This window comes from Protopterus annectens, chromosome 10.part0 (genome assembly GCF_019279795.1).
Source record: "Protopterus annectens isolate FY-2018-M chromosome 10.part0, PAN1.0, whole genome shotgun sequence".
Classification (NCBI taxonomy): domain Eukaryota; kingdom Metazoa; phylum Chordata; order Ceratodontiformes; family Protopteridae; genus Protopterus; species Protopterus annectens.
Window position 1 is genome coordinate 1,061,087,261 of NC_056744.1, and position 21,504 is coordinate 1,061,108,764.

Genomic DNA, 21,504 nt, shown 5'->3' on the forward strand with positions numbered 1-21,504 from the left:
TGTGTATTAAGTCATTTGCTCTGATTTTGTCAATGTGTCAAGTTAATAGCACTACTTTTGTAAAAGTGTCTCTGTTTTTCATGACCTGTCCCTGATTCTGCAGAAATGTGTCCCTGATTGGTGGAGAGTTCTGGTATTGTCACATGTGATGTGTGATGAGGGACTGTCCCATGCAAAGTGGGAAAGGTGTCACTCCTACAGTCTCCCGTTGTGCAATCTGAAAGTTGGTCAATGTGCAGTAGGTATGCGGTAGCATGACTCAGCAGACAGCTGCGTTAAACTCAAGTCACATGTCAGCATTGCAGAGTATCAGTTCCCATGTATCAGGCTGCCATCGCAAAATGGTTACACATACCTGATACTGTAGTCATGTAGTCTGATGTAATACGCATCACAAGGGATCGCACACACCCAGCGTGAGTGACAAATGTAAGTGGAAATGTCGGAGAGCGAGCGGCTGTAAGCGTGTTTGTCTACCAGTATGCCAGTAGTGCCCTGTCAAAGAAATGTGGAGTCTAAACATGTATAAGGTGCTGTGACCAGAGGTCAGCAGTGCTTAACACTGTGCAAACCCACGCACAACAGCTCCCTCCTGCTGGACTGTGCCTTACCCGGTTTGTATCCAAAGGCATCGGCCTGTCCGCAAACAAAGAACCGCCCTATACACATGATGGTAGAAGTACCCTGCGCACATAGCTCATGTGAATTAACAATAGACCATGGCATATGTACAGACAGTAGACCGCAAACACCATACAGAGCAGACATCCAACAGTATAGCAATGTACTGGCAGATATGTCCAGACCACTGGTGTGTGCATGCCTGGCCATCCTGTGTTTCAGTGTGTGAGCATGCCCAGTATGACTGTTACACATGTTGTAGACTGACAATACCATCATGTGTGTGAGCATGCAAAGTATGGTCAACTGTATTGCATGTGTCACATGTCCAGATAGTACTGTGTTGCTGTCCCCTCTGTTCTACACAGACAGGTGACATACTGTGTCTGCAGGATAGCTAATGGTCATGTGGCATCGGCAGTTGCTACATGTCTGTATAGCGTGGGGGGACATGCAACCACAACCACAGTCCTACACAGCACCGTGGGTGGTGAACATGACTCTCACATGTGTAGGTGTGATGGGGGCACAGCCAGCAGTTGTACACATCTGCCACTACTGTACTGGTCTGCCAGGTACGCCATGTCAGTGTGTGGATCTACCTAAATTGCTGGTTGGAGGGATACCAGGGTACATCAGTTCCCAGCATTAATTACCAGCACAGTAGTGTTGGACGTCCTATTACACATCCTACATCAAACAGCGTGGCCTGCTGTTGTCTGTGTGTGTCATAGGTGGTTGGGGTCAGTCATTGGGCATATCCATAGGCCATCGTATATCATTGTCTGTATTGGTCCACATCTGTCCAGCTGCATGGAACGTGTGTGGGCTGTAGGGCCACACATGATGGTCAGCCCATAATCTGCAGTGGGTTAGGACACCCTGTGTACTACAAGCTACTATTGTGACCCCCATATGTGTTACAGAGGTCATGGTGCTACTATGGATGTGTACTGTCTGCTGCCCTAACATTTGGCCACCACAGTCACTTGTTTGCTCACATACATACCAGAACAATGGGTAAGTACACATTCTAATACAACTGCCACTTGTTAGGTCAATAGACATACCCTAGTTGTGTTACAGACTTGAGGACGGTGCTGGAGTGCTGCCTATGTCGGATGCACACAGTGCACCTCCCATACATGGCCGAGCACAGGTACTGTCATGTTTGGCATCTATTGTACTGTGTGCGGGTCAGAGAGGGGAAATCCGTGGGTACCTACTGTGTCAGTGCATATGCCTTGTGTTGCCTCTTTGCCAAGGGCAGGTCATACTGTGCACGGGCTTTCACCGACTGTGCCCTACTCAGGTAGTTCCTTCACCAAGTCACACTGTGCCTGTACAGGCCTTGGCAATGGTGTTGGGCTGTGTGGCCCTGCCCCATGCTGTTCCTGCTGCAACTGTTACTGCAGGATAACATTGTGTAGCATAAGAAATAACATACAACCTGTATGCATGTAGCTTGTGAATACTGCAGAGCCCCAACAGATGTGTCTGGATACCAGAACTGTGAACCGAGCAACCCAAACACATGCACATGTATATGCCTCAGTATGGTGTGAGTGTTCAGGTGTGTGTGCATTGCTGATGGGTGTTATAAACCACTACACCAGTGGTTTACCTAGCATCCCCCACCAGAAGACTGTAGGGGATGTCCACATAGGCATTGGTGTGCTACAACTGTGTCAGACGCCATATATCGGACACATCACAGCTTCCAGGGCAGACAGCACACACATTCAATCTCATGCCCTGGCCATTGCATAGGGTCTAGCTGTTGGAGGGTATGCCCCTGCACTGACTGTAGGCCCTACCCTGCTCCCCGGTTGGTGCTACGTGTGCAGGCTATAGCACCCAGTACCCCAGGGTACTCATCCATGTGGTTGAACAGATGCATATTTCTGGTCCACTAATCACGTGTGTGGAGGACCTGTACGTGCTCACTAGCATGTGTTGACATGGCATCCTTGAACTGGTGCAATACTCTGGATGCAGATGCCTGTGAGATACCCATGATATCCCCAGTTCTGCTGTGTGAGGTACCTGTGGCTAGTACACCTAGGCCAACACATCCCATGGTATCCAGTGTGATGCATTTCCCTCGGCCTGTTTGATGTGTTAGGCACAGGTCAACAAGCTGCTGTAGGAGGTCTCTGTCCACTCCATAGTGCTCCAACATCCCCAGCCCATGTAGACCCTGGTAAGTCACCCTGGGTCTATAAAGTCTTATGTCACCCCAGTAAGGGTTGTTCAGCAGCATACACATCTGCACTGCCCCAGCCTCCTGCACATGTTGGTATATGTTGCCTGCTGCAGCCCGTGTCATTTGGTTGGACTGTGTCATGAAATGTCCCTGCAGGTATACACTGGTGGTGTAGAGTGTGGACGAAACCTGTGTGTATGCTGCTTGCTCACATTACTGTACTGTTCATGTGCGGGCTGGCCATGTCATCAGCTGATTGTGCTGATCAACACCTGTTTGTGCAGCCTGTACACCCTGACTACCCCACCAATGCTGTCATCCCTCCCAACATCACCAGGCAGGCATAGACACACCCCTACCTTAGGTGTGCTAAGGCAGAAGCACTCCCGAAGTGCAGTTCTGCAATGTACGTACAGTATGCCTGACCCCCCTCCCATGCTGTCAACTATATGCGAGACCTGTACCTGGCTGACTACACACATACACTCCAGGGACCAGCAGCTCACCCTGGTGATAAATGTGATACACCATAGTCAACCTCATCTGCATAGTATAGTCTTCTAATGAATAGCTATATGACCCATACCGAACCTCCAACATATTAACCACTGATCAGTGTCACTGAGATCCACACACAACTGGCAACAGGTGCCTTACCATCACCATATTTGATGTCCCATGGTCTTCCCAGCAATAAAATAACTGGTGTCTACACGACTACAACCCATGGCCCTGCACACCACAGACGATGTGTATTAACACCACGCCATGGCAGATATACATAGATCTCAGGTTATCACGAACAGATCATCTGGCACAAATAGTCAATAGTGCTGATGTCCCCAGACATATGTTCACATCTATGTCCACCTCTACATCTACATATATCACTTATATTATCTGTAGACATATATACATGGACATATATATATATATATATATATATATATATATATATATATATATATATATATATATATATATGTATATATACATACACACATATACATGTACACACATATGTAGATATGGCATTTATATCACAACAGCAAACCACATGACAGCAATGCATTAGACAGGAATGGAAAGGAAACTACATGTGCCACCTGCATCATGTAGTGTTGTTAATATCAAGGCATGTGTTATGTTGCATCACACAGGTAAGACCGTAGCAAGGGTAAGAGTAGGGCTGCTGACAGTTACTCACCAGACCTATTGGCGAATGTATCTGTTGACAACCCAGTGTCTTGGCAGAATATGCGGGCTGTGGACACTAAATAGGTCAGCAACAAAACAAACTGAACACAGCCTGCAGCTAACCACCCACAGATACCAACACATATGGTATAACTGCTAAACACACACCTGCCATGCCCTGGAATTGAGCATCTACCTGTCTAGTCTACCACACTACAGCATTATGCAGTAACAGAACGTGCTACCGAGTTCCGGCATCACTGCACTCCCACAGGCATACTTCTAGGCAGATGACATCATCTGCAAAGGCAAAGACGCCGATAGGGAATGTATGTGGTGTGAGCCATCTAAAAGCATTACTCTGTCCCCAGGCAGCTGGAAACACAGACACACACACAGGCACGGCTGGGAGTCAAACATACACCTAACTACCTTATCACACTACAGCATTATGCAGTTACAGAATGCGCTACCGAGATTATTGAACATAGCACTCCCAGAGGCATACTTCTAGGTGGATGACATCATCCGCAAAGGCAAAGACGCTGATAGGGACTGTATGTGGTGTAAGGCGTCTAAAAGCATTATGCTGTCCGCAGGCAGCTGGAAACACACACGCAAAGGCATACACTTGGCAGGGCTGGGAGTTGAACATACACCTAACTACAGTATCACGCAGTTACAGAACACGCTACCGAAATTACTGAACACAGCACTCCCAGAGGCATACTTCTAGGTGGATGACATCATCTGCAAAGGCAAAGACATGATAGGGAATGTATGTGGTGTGTGGCGCCCAAAAGCATTACTCTGTCCCCAGGCAGCTGGAAACGCACACACACACACACACACACACACACACACACACACACACACACACACACACACACACACACACAGACACACACCTGGCAGGGCTGGGAGTCAAACATACACCTAACTACCTTATCACACTACAGCATTACACAGTTACAGAATGTGCTACTGAGATTACTGAACACAGCACTCCCAGAGGCATACTTCTAGGTGGATGACATCATCCGCAAAGGCAAAGACGCCGTTAGGGAATGTATGTGGTGTGAGGCATCTAAAAGCATTACTCTGTCCCCAGGCAGCTGGAAATGCACACACAGAGGCACACACCCAGCAGTGCTGGGAGTCGAACATACACCTAACTATCTTATCACACTACAGCATTATGCAGTTACAGAACGAGCTACCTGAACACAGCACTCCCAGAGGCATACTTCTAGGTGGATGACATCATCCGCAAAGGCAAAGATGCCGATAGAGACTGTATGTGGTGTGAGGCATCTAAAAGCATTAGTGTGTTCCCAGGCAGCTGGAAACACACACACACTTGGCAGGGCTGGGAGTCAAACATACACCTAACTATCTTATCACACTACAGCATTACACAGTTACAGAACACGCTACCGAGCTTATTGAGCACAGCACTCCCAGAGGCATACTTCTAGGTGGATGACATCATCCGCAAAGGCAAGGATGCCGATAGGCAATTTATAGAGAGTGAGCAGTCTGAAAGCATATTACTGTCCCAAGGTAGACATAGACAAACACGCGCCAGTGGCATGATCGGGGCAACTGCCTATCTACGGAGCACTACAACAGCACTACATAGATATGGGGCACGCCACAGACAGTACACCCTTCAAGACAGTCAATCAGTGTGTTCAATGTAGGCATCCATCGTGATGTGGAAAATGGACATCTGTTGCCTGGATGACCACCATCGCTATACAGGATGTCAGTGGCCATGCCCATACACAGAGGCACATCACCGACACAAGGTGTCACTGGGCATGCCCACATGCTTAGTATCACACATCCATTTGGAATGTACTGTGTGTCCATCTACACATCGGCATACTGGGCATGCTCACACACTTAGCAGTTGCAAAGGGCCGTCTTGCATGCACACGGATTCTAAACATGGAAAGGTGCAGTTTGGAATGTACTGTGTGTCCATCTCCACAACGACATACTGGGCATGCACACACGTAGCAGTTGCAAAGTGCCGTCTTGCATGCACACGGATTCTAAACAAGGAAGGGCACAGTTTGGAATGTACTGTGTGTCCATCTACACAACGGCGTACTGGGCATAGTCACACACTTAGCAGTTGCAAAGTGCCATCTTGCATGCACACGGATTCAAACACGGAAGGGAGCAGTTTGGAATGTACTGTGTGTCCATCTACACAACGGCGTACTGGGCATACTCACACAGCAGTTGCAAAGGGCCATCTTGCATGCACACGGATTTTAAAAAAGGAAGGGCACAGTATGGTGTTACTGTCCCCACGTACATGAAGGCCACTCACATGTACTGACCAGTACACACTCAAGAGCCATCACAGATGTCTCAGGTGCAGATTACAGAGGTACACACCGCAGTCTACTATGTAGCCCTCAGACATCACCATGTCATTGGACCAGCAATACACAGCCATACATTACCAAAACACTGTGTGACTCTTGACCAGTGGACTGTACATAGGTCTACAGCAACTGTGCAGACTACACATGTACCGACAGGGTTCCATCATGTGTTATGCATTGCAATGATACCACTGTACATAACCAGGTCGGCTCTACACATACCAGGGGCCCCTTTGTCTAACACAGCTGTGACAGATGACTGTCGCTGTACACCAAAGAACACACATGTTTAGATATGACATACATGTAATCGCAGTGGATATGTGCATGGACCACACACACAGCACATATGTACATAGCATAGCTTTTGCTGTCCTCTGTGAAGACAAGTGGCTACAGCAATCACACGCACGCAAATGGAAGGTGGGTCCATGGCTGTTAAATGCTAAAAGTACATGAGGTAGCAATGTTGACCGAGGACACATTCCCTCTGTACTAGTTACCCATGACACCCATCATATCATACAACAGTCCATGTGTTATGTATGTCATCACACATGTCCACCAATTGCAATGCATACAAACATGGCTACATGACATGCATGTAGGACCAACACACATGTACAATTTGTAGTGTGCATGCAGCTACCATGCATGTGCACTAGCTGATGTATGTAACTCATCTGTGCCTAACTACAACATGCAGTTGCAATGCAGCCCCATCAATGACACCTGTATATGGTGACACACTGACAGTACGGTGGGATGTACATCAGGTATGGATGGATGTGTGTACATAAGGTTGTGATCCACCTGTGCAGATGGATGTTTGCCGGGGACGGCTCACAGGTGTGTCACACGCCATTATACCATTACATGTGCAAACAGTACGCTATGTTACTGTTACTTGACAGTGAAGACATAAAACCTACACAGCGGTCAGGTGTTACTGACTGTAAGTCACTTGACACCTGTAACACTTACATCCTCCCGTGTGCATATAGCAGCACAATTGTCGGAGGTAGCGTTGGTACACATAATGCGGCCAATACTGCTGCATGTCTGTCATACGTATCATCATATAGCAGGTGTATCATTCACAGTACTGCCATGTGTGCTTGCTTTTGTGACCATATATGCCACATATGGTGGGAAATACATCCCAATTGTTACACACCCCTGTACACTGTTGTAGAGATCTGTACATACTGCAGTGTGGAAAGCATGACGTAGGCAGGGGTGGTGTGTGTATCACACACATATCAGCAATCCATATGTGAATGACATTTGTGGTCTCCACAGTGTGTGTGTGTGTGTGTGTGTGTGTGTGTATGTATGTATGGCTGTCTGGTGCATGGAGTGAGGGTGTATGCTACCATACAGAACACACAGGTCCCTAACCCCTCAGGGTGATGCAGTCTACTACCCTGTTGATGCCATCGGTCTCAGCTGTACTGGCTACCTGTACATGTTCTTTCTCTGTGTCGCATTGTGTGGGTGCATAGTACTGTGAGGGTGATTACCACATAGTCAGGGGTCCTCACCTCAACACTATGGGGTGTGTGTTATAGTGTTGTTGACCCCGTGAGTGTGGGCATGTTCCTGTAATGTCACAGGGTATTACTGCTACACAGTGAGGCCTCATGCTATCAAGTGGCCTCTAATGTTATCATCGGCCGGACCGCTGTGTACAACCCCTGCACCATGTCAACATACCTGTGATGTGACCTGGTATGGATATCACATCTCTAGCCACTGTAGCCTATTAAACTGCCCACATGCTTCTGGATCAGTATATTTGTGGACATCTGTGGTATGTTAGCCTTTCCAACAGTCAGGTTGAGGCTACGTATAGCATGCTGATATTGCCATACATGCCTGTGAGTACTCCACAGTTACACATGGGAGACTGCAAACACTGCTATCTGTAGACACATGGAAGTAGACCATAAGGAGGGAACCAGGGCATCATTACCAATATGCTGTTACTGTTGTTACCGAGACACATACTGTGAACATATAACAATGCATGCTAAACCTGTACTACATGGTATGTCTGGTGCGTGTCAACAGTACACAACTAATGTAATATACACTTCTCTCACTATTCTTACACAACTAATGTAATATACACTTCTCTCACTATTCTGTTCAGCCTGTGCATCAGACCATTTGAGCATGTCCCTGCACCGATGGTGTGGATGACAGGGATGCAGCACAGGCTTCATCATATGCACAGGGTGATAATGTTTGCAGGGGCATAGGCTGCACCAATGGATGACATCGTGTGTGTGGGTAAGGGCCCGTGATATGATTGGACATGTCTGTTCAGTATGCATGTGGGTGTTGTGGTGCCCTACAGATGTGTTTGCTGTGTTTGTGTATGTGTGCACACAGTTCTGCCTTTTGTGAGGCCTACACAGGGGTATTATTGACAGCTCCAGATTGTACAGACCAGGTTGTACAGCTCACTGTGTCCAGCCACGGCCACGTGACCTGTGCCTGTCAGGGGATGCACGGGCACTACCAGGTGGATGTACAGATTGGCTACTGTCCAACGACACATGTCCACTGGAACTGTGTCCCCACTGGGAATGTCCAGGGCCACGTCCACGTGGCCTGCTGTGTCCTGGTGTGGACAGTGCAGCACCAGCTGCACTGCTACTGCTACCGGCACTATGGGAGCGGGCATGTGAGGTGGCATGCTGACATTGACCTGCACTAGGTGGTGTAGCTGGCCTATGTCCACGTGGCCTACACCTCACTCCTACCAGATGTTCCAGCACAGACAGCTCACGCTCGCAGATTGCCATGCCATGGTCAAGGATTCTGACCATGTCACCCAATTGCCTGTCCAGAACATCAGCAATCTGCTGTTGAGCATTTGCCAATGCCTGGATGTTGTCATTTAGGGTACGGATAGCAGCCCTCTGCAGCCTCTGCCCTTCTCTGTTCTGCCATTCAGCATGTGCCTGTGCCACCATTACAGTCTGGGACATGTGTCTGGTGATACCAGCTGCTGCCCTCTGTCCTGCAGGTGCATGTCTGCCAGAGGTCCTCCTACGAGCAGCACTGGCCACATGCCTGTGTGGCACATCTGCAGTCATTACACTGACACCATGGTGTGGAGACACACCTTCTGTAGCCACCACACGTTCCTGTTCCACGCTAACAGACACTGACTGTCTTTCCTCTATGGCCACTGGTGATGCGGTATGTGTTGGCAGCAGAACTGTGTGCGGGGAAGAGGGGGACATAGCTGGGATGGCAACCACTGGCTCATATTTAGCCCCTGACAACCCTGCCTGTACCTCATGCATATGTTCATCACTGTTAGTATCTGTGGGGACACTAACATCAAATGGACCGCAGGAGGGTAACGCACCTACATCACCTGTGAATGCAAAGAAAGACTCTAAATTACAATAGACACACACACACACACACACACACACACACACACACACACACACACACACACACACACACACACACAGGCACACACAGACACACCATGCATGTGATTTGACAGACGGCATGCAGCATGCATGTGATACAGCAGAAGGCATGCAGCTCAGACATTAATAGTGTTAGTTAGCATACCTCCCTGGGGTGCACACTACATCAAGCAGGTGTCATATCAGTAGCCATGCAGTTCACACAATCATGGTAGTATGCATGCATCCCCGTGATACACCATGTGGACCAGAACAGGTTAACAGTACACATGGCTGAAGTGACCTTGACATGTAATCTGCTGACGTGTGCATTAACATGCATACATGTCTGACACAATAGTGTCCTGACACATGTACAGCATCGTAACAGGCATCACATTGCAGTGTTGTCTGGATGCCCTACAGATAGAATGCATGTTTAGCAAATGTGCATGAGCATGTAAGGGTAGTGTGAGCTGTCTGCATTGCTATACAATGTGAATTACAGACACTGTGCCATTGCATGGCATCATGAGGCGTCTATATTGCTATACAGTGCATAATATGCACACATTGCATAGCCATAACTGCATGCATACCCATGACATAACTGTGGATTGTGACCCACGATGCTGATGTGTATACACACCAAACCATGCTGTGTCATGTGACAGGTCACTGGAGGACCTACAGATGACACCCCTGCACAACTACTACAGAGTCTTAGCTGCCTGGCAACCATGTCCACACATAGCAGACTTGTCAATTCACCATGTCCCACATGACATTGATGTACCACACACACACAAGGTGCACAGCTAACGGTGATGTCCTACAGCAGTAAGAGAAATGTACAGTATCTGTGGCCTGATGTGGTGTCAATGTTTGTGGAAGCTGTACAGGTGACTACTGTCATGCTATGACACACTCGTGATGTTCAACACATCTTATATGGTAGACTTTAGTGACACCTCCACTAGCTGTGCACAGGATTTTAGGATGTCCAGTGTACCACATCAACTGTATAATCAGTCAACTAAGGCTATAATTGGACCATGTGTGGACAATGTGCAACAGGGTGTATACACATCACATCTACTGTATGGCTACGTGTCTCTGGCCATCCCCCATGGCCATGTGTGAACATGTGTTGGCCAAATGTTTGTGATGGCTGTCTATCTCACATGTCTGTGTTGTCCCATATGACATACACCCATAGATGTCAGATATATAACCATCCACAGGGCTATGCAGACAATGGGTTGTATGTTTGGTATGTGGGGTATGTGTTATGGGATAGTGTGACAATATTGCAGCCAGAACACTACATGTCTGGGACATGTCAGATGGCACATCACAATGTGTGCACCCATTGCAGGGGCATATAACACAATGGTGACTCCTGTGGGCTGCCCATATCACAGCTCACTGTGTGGTACTGTTTGTGTACCACACGTGTTGTTCCAATGTATAGTACATATGCCTACATTGTACAACACCTCCACCGTTGTATGCACAGCTGTCCACACATGTAGCAATGACAACTACTGTGGTTTCATGTTGGTGTATCATTTTGTTTGTATATATTGCACATGGGTAGCCAGTTTGAATGATGGGTGATGCGACCTGTATATTGTGACTGGACCGAACATCAAGTGTACAAGTGTTAACTGGCCACATGGTGAATAGATCTATGCTCTAACATGTCTGATACTGATGACAGTCTCACCTGCAACGGACTGATGTCTGTGCGGCACACCAGAGGTACCTGTATAGGGGTGACACAGCAGTTTGAACATTATCCATGACTGTATGACAGCCACAGGGTGCACTGTGCATGTTAATACATTCACCTGTACAATAGCATATAGTATGCACATGTGTGCATACACAGCGTAGCATACTGTAGTATGCAGCATGTTTGTCAACATACCTTGCATATGATGTTACATTACATAATGTACAGTGACACATGCTTCTAAATGAGATGTAATAGTCATATGTGCAGTACTGACTTACCAGGCAACTCCAGGCTCATTGGTTGGGAGACACCCACCTCCACGATGGCAGCTAGTGCTTCTGGATGCTGTTCTGAGGGTGTCCCCAAACTGGCCAGTAGCTCCTTGGTGTGTGTGAGTGGGGGCTGGGTTTGTGGCCTACCACCTGTTCCACCTTGTTCCCTGGTGATTGCAGTGGCACGCTGTTTTGAATGTCGTATCAAGTCCGTGCAGTGTCTGCGCACCTGCTGGTAGGTGCAGTTATGGCCACCCACATCATTCACCCTCCTGCAAAGATCCACAGGTTGTCATGCTGCTGGGCATGCTGTGGCACATGGCTGAACAACACCCCCTGGTGGTTGTATACTGGCAGGCATGAACGAGGCATTATCTGTAAGACATAATGATAGTGACAGGTCACAGTATCAGAGATATACAGAGATACTGCTGCACATACATTTCTAATAAATCTAGTACATCTGCACAGTTATCTTTGCAAATCATCATGACACTGACATGACTGACATGTTTGTGTCACACACATGTAACACCTGTTATGCAATGGATATCATCACCCTATATGTGTGTCACCTCATTACATTGTTCATACTCCATGTGAATGCTGTCTTGATGTGGGCATGTCTGTTTGCCTGCACTGGTGTTCTTACCTATCAGCACATGCCTGGATGTGTCCACAGTAATGCTGTTGACCTTGATGCTGTGTATATGTCAAATATTAACACATACACTGCCTTAATGGACTTGAGCAGTGACAATGCACACATATGCATGGACACCTTTACATGCATGTATTTTGCCATATACATCTACACAGCACTGTACAGCTGTTCAACATCCTGCCACGGATCGCCTGTGTTGCACATGTGATAGACATGGGACAATGGCTAGTTGGACGTCATTCGCAGGGATGGTTATCAACTATAGCATGTACGGGCAAGGTTTCCTAGCTGTATCCGAAAGCCATTTTGCCACCGCGAGGTGCATCAATGCCACATTACTGATCCAGATAGTTGATAATGCATCTACCATGCGGTCATCACACCATGTATGACAGAGATGACATGTGCAGCTTTGATGGACAGGGTTGCATGGTATGACGGGTGTACATCACATGTATGGCATAGGGATCTGTCCAGCATGTGGCGATCCTAGTAGTAGGATGGTGGCTGTCCATGATGTATGTCTTTCAGATCAGGATATGGACATGCAGCATGTCCAACATCATAGTGTAGCACATGTCTTTCTGCATGGTAGCCAGCATGCTGCATAGTGGAGGTGAGGATTGTGAAGGCTGGTATCGCCCATCCAAGCATGGCCAATACCCCTTAAAAGTGATATGTGATCCAATATTGGTCACCCGAGTGCTGAGTATGCCTGTCCAATGATCTCCATGCTCATGGATGGCACCCTGTCATGACATGGGTGCCTCGTATGACTACCTAAGGAGCCATTAACCCTGTTTTACTGTAGCTGGCACTGGTGTGATATGCACATTACTCTGGAACCTTTTGTAGTGTTGATTCTATCAACAGGCCACTGGTAGAATGCTCCTGTGACATACGAAGGTATATGTAGTCAAACATCCGTACTGTCATCTACATCTGTACTGCTAACATCTACATTGATAATGGTTCATGGACTTGCAGACCATACTCAGCAGGGTAATAGTGCGGTGCCACCAGTTATGACTGTCATCACCACTTGTGGGTTGATATTATCCAACACCCTATCTGTATTGTATTTTCATGCTCAGCACTTGTTCAGAACTTGTGAGCACTTCATGAGCTACTGATTAATATAGCACTCATTCCACACCATTTCTCACAAGTACACTGTCTGTCCTTACATTTCTAGCTTGCTTACAGTAAAACAGCTGTTGTACAAACGTAACTCACGTATCTTGTGAGACATGGTTGTATATACAGGCATGTCCAACTGTCACGTACCAGTGCTATTGCCTGTCTATATGATGAATATGGCGTACATGTGGCAATAGAGCAATTGTCTCATGTACACAGTCAATGCACACCTCCCAACATACGACACTACAGCCTTTGGGAAATGCACGTATGCAGCCATGCTGGGGGTAATGCTGTCACCAACCCTGACTGAACCTGACAATCATGTGGGGATGTGTAACATTCTCAACACACCCCACTCATCACTTAGTATCACAAGATCTCCACCACCACAGGCCACACATACGAGTACAACTTGTGCAGTACATCTCCATACTCTGTGTAGGCACCAAAGGCAGCCCCCATCACCAAACACAACAACAATAACTTATAGCCCACAGACTCATGTGTGCCCATCACATACAGCCAATAGGGTGTTATAACATACACAACACACCAGTCATAGGTGACTCTGTAGGCGGTCACACTGATGTCCCACTCAGCAGGCTACACAAGGCGATAGTCGCTTACATCTTGCTGTCGGGTAACTGGTTCTGCAACATAACCTATGCACCCATGCCACACCTCACCAGGTACAGTTTGACTGTCATTCTCCATGTTAGTGTGACTGCCCTGAGATGCAACTTCACAGACTACGTGTGCAGGGACATGCAATAGCTTACCGGTCTTGTAGCCCTGAAGGTATGGGCCAAGCCCTGGGGAGCATTATGCATTCATCCAGACCTGGATACCACTGTACAACGACTGACTGTGTCACTTCAACAGTTGCCTATGCATCTGCTGTCATTCCACAGGCATCTGGTATCTGTCGGCTTTGACTGACATGGTCAACAAAACATGATTCTTTGGCACAGATGACCTGCACCTGTCATCCCTGGGAGTACAGATAACATGTAAGGCTCTTTCTGCTTCTATACTGCCTGTCTTGCACAGTTTCCAATAACATTCACCACCAGAACAGGAACAGGCAAGCAAAACATGGGGTCATGTGACGCAATGCTTGACATCTTCATCTCTGACGCAGGCAAGGCACTCCTCATAATGGACCACTTCACTATCTCTGCAGTGACTGGGACCTGCCTCTAGGCTCTGCAGAGCACACCTGCAATGACAGGTTATACACAGACCACACCTTTCAGTCATGTAAGCTGGACCGGCACACCCACGGCTGAGGTGTTCCCATATTCCACTATGTTGTACACACATCCTGGCTAGTTACTTAGCACAATGCATCAGAGGTGCTCCACGTGCAACTAACTGTGGCCAGAACTGCTATACACATTGTAACATGCTACGGATTCAACAACATACCCCATGGTTACCAGACCTCATTTCTTGGTGTACCGGACAGTAGGGTTCGGACAGGTACTACTGATGTGAGACTGACACTACCCCACACTTAACTGGGATAGCCACTCATGTACTGATACATTAGGCCAACGCTGTCTGGGATTCATAATCTCCACTCAGCTGGATCAACCCATACACACAACCTCCAAGACCAACAATATCCTTGACATGGACACTACCAACATGTGACTGGTGTTCCACACCTGGGGTTATCCCCTCGTTGGTGGATTCCAAACATATGCTAATCACCATTGTTATCCACATCCCGGCACCACACCCTTCACGGCATACACAGTACAAGAGTACTAAAACGCCTACTACAGACATCTTATCACAGCAGTAGTTAACGTCATGACACCCGTGCAGATGGACAATGCACATGCAAACGCTGAAACATACCCCAGTGCACTTCATGAGCACTTACAGGACTGCATGGATCATCATGCTATTCCACACACAGCCATGATGGTACCCACCAGATAACAGACACCCCTCTGGGGGTCCAGTTCCATGGACATGATTTACAACAACAGGTGGAGGCTGTTGCAAAGTAGAGTACAATCCCATGGGTGGGGTAGCTCACTGGTCAGCCTCAGTAGGGCTACAGGATCCCTCATCACATACTCTGAACCTAGCTACGTAAACATTACTGTGACAGATTCCAGGGTGTACCACAAGGCATTATGGAGGTATGTCAGTAGTCAATGGCAATACCCACATCTGCTCTGACATACAACAGTAACTCAGGAACATTACAGAACCAAGTGATGTTGGCAACATGTTGGTGGATGGGTTCAATGCTAACATTACACCCTCTCACACCCTACAGGGCCACAATCCATACAGGAACATTGTGTTGTCCCTGCGGTCACAACTACACAGTACTAACCTGCACTCTATATGGCCTGGAACACTGACCCCATGTGACCGTCCAACATCCCAGGCTGTGATTTACACAAACCTCTGAATGACATGTCTCCCCACTTGGCCACCATATTCAGTAATAGCCTTGTATCAGACATTGTGGCCCCTGAATGGCACACAGCAACAGTTATCACACTCCACACAGGTGGCGCCACAGTGCACAAGAGGGACTATTTCCCTATACACCTGACTGGACTGTTCTGCAAGGCTATGGGGCACATCATCATGGAAGTCATTCACAGAGACATTGGTGGGCTCCGGTCCGTTGATGCCACCCAGGTTGGACTTGTTAGGGGCAGAGCATGGCTCCTGCACCTGGTGGACTCCTTTGATACAGTTACCAGGGTAGTTGATGATGGTAAGGGGGTCCACACAGCCTACATTGTCCTCTCATTGGCTTTCAGCACCATTCTCCATTCTGGTATTGACAACATACACATCCACCTGCACATCAACCCCTATGTCTCAGGATGTTATGCAAAGTGGCTCACGGACAGGACACACACAATGATGGTAGCATACCATAGTACCTACTGTATTTCAGTTACACTTGGCGTACCACAGTCCTCAGTCATAGGGCCCCTCATGTTTGGTATATGCTTCCCTGAGGTACAGGCTAGCACAGAGGGACTTTCCCTGCCTAGCTTTCCAGACAACTGCATGCAAAGCACCATGACTGATCCACCAGCTGATACTGACTCCCTCCATAAAGGTGTCACTGTGACGGATACCTGATATCAATATCATGGCCTCAAGCTGCATGACACAAGGTGCACGAACATCCCCTTTGCATTACATCATTCACCACTGACTATCACATAGGTGGTAGTCCCCTACATACATGTCACATTGTACATGATCGTAGTACACACGTATGTCGCACCCACTCCTTTGATAACCATATTGCCACTGTGGCATGGATATCCTTCTATGTGGCCACACTTATCTGTACTGGGTTTGTAGCTGGAACATAGGCACCCATTGTACCTCTGAATTCCAGACGTATACACACATTCAAGGGTACAACACCCCATTTAGGGTGTACCTTACAGAACAGCTACAGCTTTACATACCACAACATTAACACGCCATGATGTTTATTGAGCTCCGACGGTTGACGTATGCGGCAGAACTACGGACACCACATCTGTACACATTTGCATACTACATACTCAGGGGTGACCTCTGCTGAACAGACAGGGCCCATGTCATAGGTAGGTAGGTACTAGGCTATTGGCCCTAGGGCCTATATAAGCCTAGCCAAAGGTACCCTGGCTTTCACCACCCAAGAAAATTATCTTCCTGTGCCACTGTCAAGCAGAGCCACAGAAGTGATCCCCAGGGTGAATTTCCTATCTCCCATACAATCATCAAGATTTTTCTTGAACAGTGCTAATGAGAAGCTTTGTTTGATATAGATAGGTAGTTTGTTCCAGAGTATGGGAAGTCTCTGGGACAGAATCTATCCCTCCAGCATGTTCTGTTTATTGTGGTGACGAGGTTTATGTCCCTAGAGCGTGTAGCTCGTAGGAATTGGGATTTCTTTAAGTGGAGCATGTCTAAAAACTCTGGGTTTGACATAGCTTTGTGTGTTAGGCAGAGATCACCGCTGAGTAGGCAATATGCAACGGAGTAAAGCTGCAGTTTTTTGAGACGGTCTGCATAGGGCATGTCTTTGAGGCCGGTAATCCTCTTTACGAGGTATTTCTGTGGCCTTCCCAGTTGTTGTAGATGTCTTTTGAGGTACATACCAAAAGGGGCATTGTACTCTATAATGGGTCTAATGAGTGATGAGTAGAGGGGGACAATGACCTCTTTTTTCCTGGATGAGAAGCCTTTTGTGATGAGGTGTGCCACATAGAAGGATTTCCTGACTACTGTGGCGATGTGATTATCAAAGGAGAGACTACTGTCCACCTGTGTCCCAAGGTCTCTTATCATACTTTCAGTGTTAAGTAGACTACCACCTATGTGGTAGTTCATGGGTACTGAGTTTTTACCAAAAGGAATGACAATGCACTTTTTGGCATTGAGCTTGAGGCCATGGCTTTGACACTAGGCATCTGTCTCAGCAAGGCCCTTTTGTAGGATGTCCACATCTTTTGGAGTTTTGATTATGGCTCCTAGTTTGCAGTCATCTGCAAACTTCATTAGCCAAAGACCTTCTGTGTTGGCCTGTACTTCAGAGAAGTAGATACCAAACAGGAGAGGACCCAGGACTGAACCCTGTGGTACTCCACTTGTCACTGGTCTGAAGCTGGATTTGGAGTCTGCTACTTTACAGTGTAGGTTCTGGCAGTGAGCCCATTGGCAACCCATCTTGTGACATAGGGATTTATACCTAGTTTAGTGAGTTTATCTATAATTCCAGAGTGGGGGATGGTGTCAAAAGCCTTGGCGAGATCTAGATAGGCTGTGTGAACCACCTTACCCTCATCTACGGCTTTGGTGACTGCTTCAAAGAAGTCTATCAGGTTTAGGAGACATGATCTGCCTTTTACAAACACGAACTGGGTGGGGTCCTGAGTTTGGAGATTACCAATGTCATTGTTTATAAGTTCCATGATGATATGCTCCATAGCCTTGCAGACCAGGCTCATTAGGCTAATTGGGCAGTAGTTTCTGGGGTCTGTGGTGGCTCCCCCTTTGTGGAGTGGGATAACTGTCGCTGTGCGCCATTCAGTGGGCACATAGCCTGAGGTGAGGCTATGATTGAACATGGTACTTAGGTGGGCTGCCAGTTCGCTCTGTAGTTCATGTAGAACACAGCCTGGGATGTCGTCGGGTCCCATGGATGCTGTGTTCTTGGCTTTGGATAGTGTGTTTTTTACCTGTGCAGCCATGATTACAGGAACGTTGCATTCTTCTGGTATAGAGATGGGCCCTTTAGGGGATGACAGAGGGGTAAAGTTAGCACTGAACCTATCTGCCAGGATGTTGGCAATATCCGTTGGTTCTGTATATTTAGTGCCATTGTGCTGTAACTCAGAGCAGATCTGAGTGTTGAGATTCTTGACATAGCTATAGAATGCATTGTGGTTGTCCTTAGAGTCAGTGGCGATTTTGTTTTCATAACAAGCTTTGGAAGATTTTATGAGGGATCTCAGCTTCTTACTGAAGCTGACCAGGGAGTTTCTCCAATCATGGGATTTTACTCTTTTTTGCAATAGTTTCTTTCTTCTGTTGTAGAGTTTGTTTATGGCAGGAGACCACCAGATTGGCTTCCTTTTTTTGGAGGATAGCATCTTGGTTCTGTTAGGGATTGCATGATCCATGCACTCATGTAAGTGCTTATAAAGTGCATTTGTGTAGGATTCAGCAGTCATACCTCTATTGTCCGTCAGCATGGGTGTCGTGAAGTTTGCCACTTCTGTCTTAAGAACAGTGAAGTTGGCTTTGGAGAATTTTTTTACTGTGGTTTCCCTAATGGGGGGTGGGGGAGGGATGTGGATGTCTAGGGTGATTAGCTTATGGTTGGATCTGACCAACGAGGAACTGACCTCTGGTGTGGAGCACCGGTTGCCCATGTTGGTAATAGCCAGGTCTAGGATATTGCTGCCCCTGGTGGGGGTGTGGATAAGTTGATCCATGGCATTGGAATTTATGAATTCCAGAAAACGTTGAGCACAAGAATTGGTACATGAATAATTTTCCCAGTTAATGGTAGGGTAGTTGAAATCACCCATTATTAGGGTGTTAGGTTGCACCCTAATATTTTCCAGTGTATTAAGAAATGAGGAGTGGGAATCCTGGGGCATGGTGGGGGATCTGTAGCAAGCTACAATTTGGATTGCGGTCTTGCCCAGAGTTAGTTGCACTTGGATAATCTCGGATGCATTATGCTGAGCAACTAGCCTGGAGGTGTGGATATCCTTAATGAATATGGACACGCCTCTGCCTTTAGTGTTTCGGTCCAGGTTAGGTGGCCGAAAGGTGTGGTATGAATTATAGCCTGGTAATGCAGGGGTACTCTCTGGAGCCTTGAACCAGGTCTCTGTCACTGCACAGATGTCGATGTTCTCCATTTTAAGGAGTGCCTCGAGAGAGTGCATTTTGAGGTTTAGACTTCTAGCATTGAGTAGCAATACCCTCAGATTCTTCTTGCCTGTACTGGTTAGGGTGGTGAATTTGTCATTTGAACCTTGCCTAAAAAGGCACTATAGGGTTGGCTAGAGCCTTAGCCAGTATCCAGAATCCCAGGGGGTGACAGGTGCAGGCCATTTCTGGCAAAGCATAGTGGCCTGTCGATCATGTCATCCCAGGCAGACAGATACTAGATCCCCTTAGAATGACACCAGAATCTTAGCCAATTGATGAAGTCAATCATTTTGTCCCTGTACTGTGGTATCATTCTGGGTGATGGCAGGATGCTACTCAGGGCTAGGGTCATACCTGCCTGGGCTACAAGATCGGACAGCTCCTCCATGTCCCTTTTCATGTAGTCCAAGGAGGTACATCTCAGGTCATTCACACCAACATGGACAATGACAGAGTCATATTTGTACTTGTTGTGGAGTGACCTGAGTGCATGTGTTATGTGGCAGATCCTGGCACCTGACAGGCAGCTGACAGTAACTTTCTCCTTGTTTAGCCTGGTGAGTGGAACATCAGTGTGCCTGACTATAGAGTCACCTATGACTAGAGTGTTGGGTACGTTGTTATGCCTTATGGGCTGTGGTTGAGTGGCACACTGAGTTTGTGGGCTATGTGTCATTTGGGTTGTGTTGGGGGTGGAGGTTGCTTGTGTTTCTGCTTTGGAGGTCCCTGTTGCTTGGGCAGGTTTTTACTGAGAGCATTCACAAATGTAGGTGTGTGTTTTGTGTTTCTATGTGTGTGTTTTGGTGGTGTAGGTTTTGAGGGACTATGTGCTGAGTGTGGTGTGGTGCAAGTGTTTACCTTCTCCTCTTGACTGTCTAATCCAGTCTTGGGTGAAGAGAGCTTTGCTTCCAGTTTGGCTATATAAGTGCATCTCTCACAGGTTGTAGTGTTGGGTGGTAGGAGGAGAGGGTTGTCTGTGTACATGAGGCAATTACTGCATTGCCCCAAGATGCCCAGATTCATCAGATAGACAGGAAAAAAACACCGGGGGCTGACCCTTAGACATGCCTGGATAGGTGCTTATTTGTTAAGTACTAGAAACTATTTTCCACTAGACAGTGAGGAAAGTTGAGTGCTGTAGTAATTTGTAGCTTATTTAGTGCTTACAATAAGTTTTGAACAAGTGCTGAAACAAAAAAACTGTCTAGTTCTAAGAAACAAAATTAAGCTAGAAGGCTTCCTTTCAATACAGAAAGGCTTGGGCCCTAGAAGCCTACAAATAGTCCTGGACACAGCAAATCTATATCCAGGCTAGACTACCCACAGGAAAGGCAGGAAACAAGCTTAGAAAAAGTTTATTTATTTATTTATTTTTTTAGTGGAAAGAGAGAA